The following is a 10,634-nucleotide window of genomic DNA, read 5'->3' as shown; positions in this document are numbered from 1 at the left end:
CATTTGCATGGCTGAAAGATCGCCACTTCATCTACATTGCATGGCTGAAAGATCGCAGCCTCATCTGCATTTGCATGGCTGAAAGATTGCCACCTCTTCTACATTTGCATGGCTGAAAGATTGCCACCTCTTCTGCATTTGCATGGCTGAAAGATCGCCACCTCATCTACGTTTGCATGGTTGAAAGATCGCCACCTCTTCTACATTTGCATGGCTGAAAGATCGCCACCTCATCTGCATTTGCATGGCTGAAAGATCGCCACTTCATCTACATTTGCATGGCTGAAAGATCGCCATCTCATCTGCATTTGCATGGGCTGAAAGATCGCCACCTCTTCTACATTTGCATGGCTGAAAGATCGCCATTTCATCTGCATTTACATGGCTGAAAGATCGCCACTTCATCTGCATTTGCATGGCTGAAAGATCGCCAAAAAGCTGCATCTCATGGGCTAAAAGATCGCCAAATTATCCAAAGGCGTCATCGTTCGGAGGCACCATTTTCATAGCCCGAGAAAACCATGTCATGGCCTGAGGACCCTTTTAATCTTTGCATATCATCATTCAAAGGCATCATGGTTCGGAGGCATCATCCTCATAGCCCGAGAGCATCATTTCATGGCCTGCGAATCCTTCATTATACGCTTCATGGCCCAGGACATCATGGTCTAACGACGTCATCCTAACCGTCCAAAGACAACCTTCATGGTCCGACGGGAATTTGCATCATGTTTAAATTTACGCACAATATATGCTTGTATTGCTTATTTGCAGGTAAACCGGCGAGCAACGGCCATCTCGGTAGGAGCGATCCCGCTCCAGTTCCCGCAGCCCTATCAAACCTTAACCACTCACCCCGTCCTGGATATTGCGTCCGTTCTTGAAAAGTCTCCATCGGCATACTCCGCCGACGGACCTCGAACTACATATGGCCTGATTATTGTAAAACCAGGGATATGTAGGCAGCCCAGAAGCCAGGGCGCGGCCTAAACCTCTTCAAACCGTTCCGCTCGGTCAAAATTGGCCGTCATATCTTCACCCGACAACTCTTTCATACTTCCCGGGTAAAGAGGGGCAGCTGTTGATACCCAATTTTTCCCTATATATTTTCAATATGCAAAATACTTTCAAAAAGTATATGTATGCATATATAAGTGTGTCCAAATGTTTTATCATTTTTCCTTATTTTTTAAAGATTTTTAAACCAATTTATTCCCCTATTTTATTCATAAAAACCACAATAATATTTCCAAAATTGTCATTTTTGGTGATTCATTTATTGGATTCTCATATTTATACTAAAATATGGCTAAGATATTTTTTGCATATTTTTACAAATTTATTTAGTATTTTTAAAGCTAAATTGCATATAATTGCAATATAGCCTCTTTTAGGTTTAATTGCGTTTATATCTATAAAAAATCGAGTCCAGTATTTTTAATTTGATAGTTATGTACTATAAATTATTTTAGCACCTTTAATTTATTTACAAAAATTATTTTATTATTTTTTATTAATAAAAATAGGAAAATTGGCTATTTAAATGTTAGCCCCATTTTATTTCGATTATAGCCCAAATTGAACCCCAATTTGAATCCGAAATACCCTGACCCAATTCCCATTCAAACCGACCCACAACCCATTTAAATGACCTACCCGGACTCCCATTTAATCCCAGCCGTTGATCGTTTAGATCAACGGCTCCCATTAATCCTTTCCTAATTAAACCCAAAGATCCCCCAAACCCTTTTCATTCTTCATAATTCGCCGCCTCTGAAACCCCTCCTCTCCCAAATTCTCTCTACAACCCCATCAAACCCTAGCCGCCACAACCCTAATCCGCCCTAATCCGTGGCCTTCCAAGGTCATCGGAGACCTGTATCATCCTCCCATGGCTTCTACGTGTTCGTTTATGTGGTCTCATGACCAGATCCTGAAGGGGTTTTGTCCAATCTTTGCTCGATGACTGTTCTCCGGTCGTCTCTGACCTTTCTCCGGCTAGCAATGGCTATTCGAGTCAGACTTTTGACTCTCCTGCTTAGATCGATGATTTTCAAGGCCTTCCTCATCATTTGGGGTTCTTCTGAAACCCTAATCTCTAAGGTTCTTTTGATTTCTTTCATCTTCTTCAGATCTATGTTTTCTTTGAACTTCTAAGCATTTTTCTCGAAGTTTCTTTTAAAACTCTGCTTTCAAAACTCTTTATCTTTTCCGATTAGGGTTTTCTTGTTAAGTTATTTCGAAACTTTCTCTGATTTTCTGGACATATTTTGCTATGTTTGCTTATTCGTTCTTCTACCTGGGTTTGCATGTTAAAGGCCCTAATTTCTTTTGACTGTTTATTAGACGAATGCTTGTTTGTTTGAGTTTTGTCTGATTCGCCTGTTTATCCTCTTTTAAAACCCTATGGCTTTGGGTCTGACCGTTCGTTTAAGTACATGACTCGATTTGAAGTTCTTTATTTCGAAATCTCTTATTCCTTTGTGTGATTCTTCTGATTCTGGATTTCTATCTTCTCTAAAACTCGATTATGCTCGAAACCCTAAATTTTCAAAGGGGGTTTTCTTCACCTGCTACTGTGAGATCTTCGCATGCTTTGATATTCTATGTTTCTTCACTACTGATTCAATGTGACCTGACCTACATGACTATCATGCTTCGAATGTTTGCTATCTGCTAACTTTGTGCTATTATTTCATGCTGTTTCTCTTTGCCAATAGTTTGGCCTCGCGTGTCTAGTGTTTGTGCACTCTATTTATGTGCTGAGTTTCCTTCTTTGATTGACCTTCAATTTTGTGACTGATTTCAAACTTTTCCTTTGTGAAATTCTGATTTCACTCGCCTGTTAAGGTTAATTGATTTCTTTTCCTGTCTTGCCTTACTGAATTCTTTTCAAAATTAGTGTATTTCTGTTCATAGACTCAATTGCTTACTTAATGTTCTACTACTTCTTTTATGGCAACTATCAGCCTGGTTACAAATTGATTTCTTTCCTTATTTTGAACCTGTCACTGCCCGTTAATCAAGCGATCCCTTAATTAAAGGCAATCACTTGTTTAATTGATTCTGAATTGTGATTGTTTCCATGTTTGTAGCTTATTACTTCTCTTTTACTCGTTTTTCAGAAAGCTATAAATACCCTATACTTCTTTCTTTCAAAACACGAACACAAGGCATAAAACACTTAAGTTCAGACACACACTCCACTAAATCTCTCTCTCTTTTCTCTGTTACTACTTGTATTGCTGTCTTATCTAGCCGCTAAAAGCCAAGGCTAGGCTGTGGAAAACTTGCTTATTTTTTTTCTCTGCATCTGCATTTTACTGGTATGTTCTAATTAAGCTTCTGCACCAACAACAACATGCTTATTTACTGTCTCTCGCATCCTTGTTTGTCTGCTGTTTGTATTTAACCCAGTACCATTATTAAGCATGCTGTAATTTCCCCTTTTCTGTTAATGTATCATGACTTGTGGATCCTAAACCCCTACCCCAATGTGTTTAATACTTGTGGTTGGTTTGGGGCATGACAGCATTGGACATTGCTGAGCATGACCCAAACCTGATCCCCTGGGATCATAACCTCCATGTTTCCTCTAGATGTTGTGTATTCTGATTGGTTTACAGGCATGTCAGCACCTCCATGTTTCCTTTAACATGCAGTATTATTTGTTTTGTATGTCGCCTTAGATATTTACCTTTTGAAACCAAAATCAGCCTAATATCCCTCCCCTTTAGGAATAGTAGTCCTAAATTCCTCCGGGACTGATAGGAATGGGACGGGTAATAGCATGCAATAGCAATCGAGATCAATCCGCGCTTTAATACCTTAACGGGGTGGGAAGGGTAGATATGGATATGATGACCGGTGCGCTAATACCACGTGTAGCCCCTCTTTTGAGGAGTGATTACCGGGTATTGCATTGATGTGATCCATATTTTTAATAAACCTAGGACCCCCTTTCCCTTTATTTGCAAACTTCTTTTAATTGTTCAGTCCCTTATGTGTTTAAATCCCCCCCCCCCTAATATTTGAGCCCATACTTGTCTATTTGCTAAAGTTGCATAAATTCACAATCAAGTGTCTGGCCGGGAATCACACTAGTGGATCATGAGGGGTGCCTAACACCTTCCCCTTAGGATAATTTCAAGCCCTTACCCTATCTCTGGTTATTCAAACAAAACTTAGAATTGAACCCTATTGGTGTCCTAATGCACCTTAAATCATTAGGTGGCGACTCTTCAAATGCAAAACCCAATTCCCAAAAGGAACGAGTTGTCCCATACCAAATGTCATAAACCCGATTTCGCGAGGAAAAGGGGGCGCGACAGCTATGAAGATTATGTTTAAGACCTACCACATGTACACATCTTCTATAACATGAGAGAGTGACTTTCCAACCTTGCCAATACCTGTCATCTAGCCCTTTTTCCTATTTCCAAATGACACACTCCCTCCTTAAAAGACTGTCAATGAGAGAAAGTTTTTCTTTTCTCCAGCCATATGTCTTGAGCATACACTGTCTAGATACCAGTCCTTTGTTTCCTCCCACCTTAGCTTGCACGAAAATTCACAAGTTAGTTTTAGGAACCAAGACTAGCTTGGGTCCCTTTTTGTTGGAAAAAAGATGAATCAGATCCCTTCTTGCCCAGAAGGAGAGAGGATTAGAAGCTATTTTCTTGTTAACCTTAATCCACTTAGTATGGACAGGAGGATTGACCTTTGGATCCTCTTCATTCTTCACATTTTTAGTAATACCAAAGGTATTTCTAAATTGAGCATGAATTAAGGCAGGACAAGTGTCTCAAAAGTGTCCTACTTTTCCACAATGAGTGCACATGTTATTATCAGAAATTCCTACATACTTTGGGTTAAATTTAGGGACAGGTTTTCTGTAGCCAATTTCAGATTTGTTAGAGCTACAGTTTTCATTCAGCCAATTCAAGGCATCAGAAGATTTATGCCATTTTCTTAGTCTAGAGAGTTCATAATTAGTCTTTTCTAGGTTTTCATGCAGGACTTTATTTCTACATTCAGCATCGCAAAGATTATCATTAGCAATTTTTAATTCCTTTTCAAGCTTATCCTGTAGATCAATCATTTTTCCTTTCCCATGTGTATCAGGAGACTTCTCATTCTCAGAAGTAAGTTCAAGAACCTGGTTCTTAAGGTCTTTGACCTGTTTCTCTAAAATTGCTTTGTCAGATTCAAGCTCTTTGATATCAAGTTTGACACACTAAAGATTGCTGATTACCTGATCTTTTCCATTACTCATTTTATCTGTTTCATTCATGAATGTCACAATTATGGCCATCAGTTGCTTTTTGGACAGAGCATGAATATTTTCTTTCAAGTCAGATATACTTGGTTTGCCTCATCTTCAGTTTCTGAATCACTCATGGCCACCATTCCTATCACTTCTTCCTCAGTTTTTGATTCTTCAATCGCCATCAGAGCCACTTCAATGTTATTATTTTCAAAGTCAGTTTCCAAGGTCCTCCATATATCATGAGCAGAGATACAAGAGGACATTCTGGGGAGGGTGAGGGTGTTTCTTGATAGACTTTTGTAGAGCAAGTCCTTTGCTTTAGCATTTTTCTGAACTAGCTAACGATCTTCCTCATCATATTCCTCTTCTATTTTGTTGCACTTATTACCTTCACCATCCAATTTAGTTGGGAGAATTGGTCCATGACTTACAATTACCCATAGCTCAACGTCAGTAGCCTGAAGAAATGTTTTCATACGTAGCTTCCATTCATCATAGTGGTGTTCATCAAACAAAGGAGGTCTTCCAATGTGAATTCCAAGCTGCATTGGGGGTTCTGTCTTCACAGCTTGGTGTTCATCAATAACAACATAGATACTTATAGCCTCATCCTCTTTTTCTTCCTCTTGATCACTCCCACTATCCCCATATGCTGCCGAGAATGCCTGCTTCATTGCTTCAGTAAATCCTTTGCCTAGGATTTTTCCTTTGTTGGAACCCTTTTCTCTCATCTTCTCCCGTTTCTCTTGTTCAACTCGTTCTTTCCTCCGCTTGATTTCCCACATTGGACAGTCCTTTACCATGTGATCTAGCTTGCCACACTCGTAGCACCCATCATAGTTAGCTTTATAGATCTGCTTGTGTTTACTACTGGTCTCTCTGTTGGATGTACTTTGGGAATTCTTCATCAACTTCTTGAACTTGGCAAACATAGCTAGATCGGGATCATTATAGTCAGATTCATCATCCTTAGACGCTTTAAGAACCAAGGCCTTATCTTTCTTTGGCTCTTCCTTGCGCAGTTCTATATTTCTCATTTCATGAGTCTTTAAGTTTTTAACCAACTCATCAAGTGAGATTTTATCCAATTCCTTGACTTCCTAGATTGCAGTGACTTTTGATTCCCATGATGCTGGAAGGATTCTTAGAACTTTGCTAACCAACTCTTCTGAGGTAAACACCTTTCCAAGTGATTTCAGTTCATTGGTTATTATAGTGAATCTAGTCATCATATCCCGGATTGGCTCAGACTCCTTCATGGAGAAAAGCTCATAGTTTCTTATGAGCAGTTCAATCATTGATCTCTTTACTTGATTTGTTCCATCATGAGTAGTTTGGAGTGCATCACATATCTGCTTCGCATTAAAGCACACAGAAATTCTATTGTACTCATCAGGACTAAGTCCACAGATAAGGATTTTCTTAGCCTTTGCATTCTTCTCCATCATTCTGAAATCTGCTGCCACAAATTCGGACGGGTCCTTAGGAACTATTTTATTTAGTAGGAATCAAAGGACCTTGGTTTATTATGGTCCATAGTTCATAGTCTTCAGATTTCAGGAAGTCTTCCATTCTTGCTTTCCACCACTAGTAATATTTTTCATTGAATAGGGGTGGTCTGGTAGTTGATTGTCCTTCATTAATTCCAGGTGGAGCACTCATCTTGCTTTCTAAGTGTTAGCCGTGTAAATGAGAGAACCTGCTCTAATACCAATTGTTAGTTTGAATGCCCGTATGGATTATTAAAGAACTTGGTTCTTTATCGTGTTCCTTAAGCGTAAAGTAAACAAGCAATAAAATGAGCACATCGATTTTTACGTGAAAAATCACCTGGCTCAAAAGGTGCAAAAAGCACGACCTACCACGTAGGATTTTCAACTCCAACTCCACTAGAACAATGAGCCAAAATGTATTAATTACAAGACTATAATTCAATACTCTCCAGTACTCCTACTACTACTATTTGATTCACAAGTTACTCTAACTTGTAAAGCAAAACACTCACTCCAAATCACTAATTGTTTATAACACTTGATTACAACTCGATTTTCTAAAATACATTTACTAGACTGACTCAGGAAGAATACAAAACAAGTACTCAACACGAATGAAAAACTTCTGACGCTTTAGTTGATGTGTCAAAGGATATTTTGGAAGTCCAAAGTCGATCCTATTCAAAATGCACTTGAGATCTTCTAGGAGTCCTATTCATAGTCAGCTTCCTCTTTGATAGGACTCTTGTTATTACAATGATTCCACAAGCTTTGGGACTTTTGTCTCTGACTGAATTATCCATATCTCTTGAGCAACGACCCTTATCACTTATAGCAGTCATCTTCCACTAAAATCGGATCTGGGTAACTTTGAGATAAAGTTATTCTGTTGTACATACGTACAAGTATCAATCATGAGGAGCTGATCTTTTATCCTGAGGAGTTGATTCGTCACAACAATTAAGCATCTACATTGAGGACCTGATTCTTTGAGCATTTAGTCACACTTTGTTAATCATCAAAACTTCAAGACTCAGCACCTCGTCCTCTCCCCACACCCCCAAACAATTATTGTACTTTAACTCTTCTAAAGTTCTGTCTTATATTCTAGTGTAGTAGCAAGACTATCAGAGTAATAGATCTTTTTAGTTCATTTAGCTTTGCGCTGAGTTAAACTAATGTAGATAGATATTTGCCGATTCTATTGAATTAGCCAATTCATTATGGAGGCAAACAGAATTATTATCGAAGCTTTTTGCATAAAGAAAAGGAGCGAAAATTTTGTTTCGAAGTCCTATTATCTACATCTAACAGTTAATATTATTTTCCTCCAACGAATGTAGTAATGTACTATTTGAACTTTAATTAGGAATAGTTTGTTCATTTGCGTGTTGAAGAAATAATGAAATGATGCTTTCATTTTAATATTGATCCGCTAACTAAAACATAAGGATATCAAACAATAAAGACAAAAACAGGAAAAAAATATATTACTAAAGAGGTTAAATTTGTATAAAACTAAACTACTACTGAAAAAGCACTCCCTCCATCACTACTACGGTTTGAAGACCAAGTAAAATATTTACTGCGAATTTTAATATTTGTAAAATACTAACTTTTGGAAAAATATTTCATTTTAATTTTTGTGTAATAAATTCAATCCAAAAGTTAGTTCAATTTGTTATAAAACAATAAAAGAAGAAGAAGAGTATTGTAGAGAAAAGTATAGGGAGAGAATTCTTATTGATTTGGGATGAATTACAATGGAATAGAACCCTCTATTTATAGGGAGAGGGTGACTTAGCCACCAAGCAATGAACCATAGAATCTCTCTAAATATAGACATTCACCATAATACAATTCTATTTATAACACTCCCCCTTGAATGTCTATTCAACAGATAATGTGCCTCGTTAAAACCTTAACTAAAATAAAACCCAATGGGAAAAAAATTCTAGAAAGGAAAAAGAGTACACATATCTAACAATACGCCTTTTGGTTGCCTCGTTAAAAACCTTGCAAGAAAAATCCAGTGGGATAAAATCTTGTAAGGAAAAAAGAGTGCAACGCGCATTTACTCCCCGTGATGAGAGCATCAATTCACATCCTTAAGCATTTGCATTCCAATCTTGCGCACCATCTTCAAAAGATCTTTGGTAGATATTTGATAAACAATATCAGCCATATTAACTTCAACGAATTTGTTTCACCTTGAAATTATCATCCCTGATAGATGTATTGTATTCATATGATCTTGTCGGAATCGTCAATTCAATATCTTCACATAGAGGTGAAAACTCTGGCTATCATATTATCATGCTTATAGTTATAGAAAGATACATATGTGCACAAATTGCATTTAGGATATAGTACTTCATGACCATGAATTCTATATGCTTTAAGCAATTGAAATCCTTCAAGGATTTTTAAGTCATATAAGTCATATAATAGACTTTAGATGCATATCAAGTTTTCATGTCATGCTAGACATATAAGATATCGAAAACTGACTGCACATACCATTGACTTTATACTTTCAAGTGTTTGAACTACATGTTCAAAACCACATGTCTTTCATATGAAACCAATTCTATTCGAATTGTTTCTTCAGATTTAAGATCCTCATATATATATATATATATATATATATATATATATATTTAGCGCTATCATAGATGTCGTCGACAAACTATTNATGTCGTCGACAAACATTTTATATCAGTTTCAATATTTTTTCATAAAGACATAACATAAAGATCTCTTCATTCATATTTTCAGGTACCTGAATCTCTCTTGAGATTTTATGAAATGTTATGTCATGTGATCTTCTAGATCACTTGTCTCCTTTACTATGATCATTTGCTCATCTTCTTTATCAAGAAGTTTATTTGAAATCGGTTTGTCTATACGCTTTAAGCGTACCATAGACTTTGTCCTTCTAGGACTTACTCTAATAGGAGCATTTGCAATGAGAATATAGTTACTTTCTTTGGGTCAGCAAATGCATCTGGCATGCTTTGCAATATATTGCAAATGAATTATCCTTTTATGAACTACAAGTTCATATTATCTTATTCGAGGATCTAGATGTACAAATGATAATTCATTCCATGTAACTTTTTCTCAACTGTTTATCATGTCTCCCCCTCATGTTAGAAAAACTAACTTGTTTCCTCAACTTTGAGAACCCATCTTTGTGCGTTATGGTGTTAATCAAAATATACACCGCATATTAATTATAATGAGATGGAATTATTTGGTTCCTGACCATGAAACCACTTGTGAGGGGAGAATGTAATATACTTTCGTATATAACCTATATCAAACTGATATAGATAACTTTGTTCTCATAAGCAATAGTTTAGCTATTAAGTGGAGGCACTCAATAAATCATTTCGCTAAACCAACTGTGATATAAACCAACTTATCAAGATAAACTATCTTGAATAAAAAATCTGGAAATTATGCTCTAAATCAAATTATTGAGCAAGTTACCTCGCAAACACCATGTTGCGGGTTAATAATAATCGCACATGTAACCATCTCATAGATGTATCTTATGTGGTATACGTGGCAGGTGAATGGGCCCATATTCACCTTTGATATTTCCAGCATTCATGGGATTCAATCCAATTTTAGTTAGTATATTAATTAATGAGAACAGGCAACATAAGAGAATTCGTAAAGAACTTTCTAGTTCTTTAATATTTGCCCATGTGAATTCTCTTTTATTTTTGCACATCATACTTAAATTGATATGGGTAAACCAATTATGAAGTGAATAAATTATCAATATTGATAAACTTCAGATTTACACCATGACGTGTGCAATTATCAATAAACTCCAAGTTTATTATGATATGAGTTTTTAT

Source organism: Nicotiana attenuata, unplaced genomic scaffold (assembly GCF_001879085.1).
Source record: "Nicotiana attenuata strain UT unplaced genomic scaffold, NIATTr2, whole genome shotgun sequence".
Classification (NCBI taxonomy): Eukaryota; Viridiplantae; Streptophyta; class Magnoliopsida; order Solanales; family Solanaceae; genus Nicotiana; species Nicotiana attenuata.
This window is presented reverse-complemented; position numbering follows the sequence as displayed.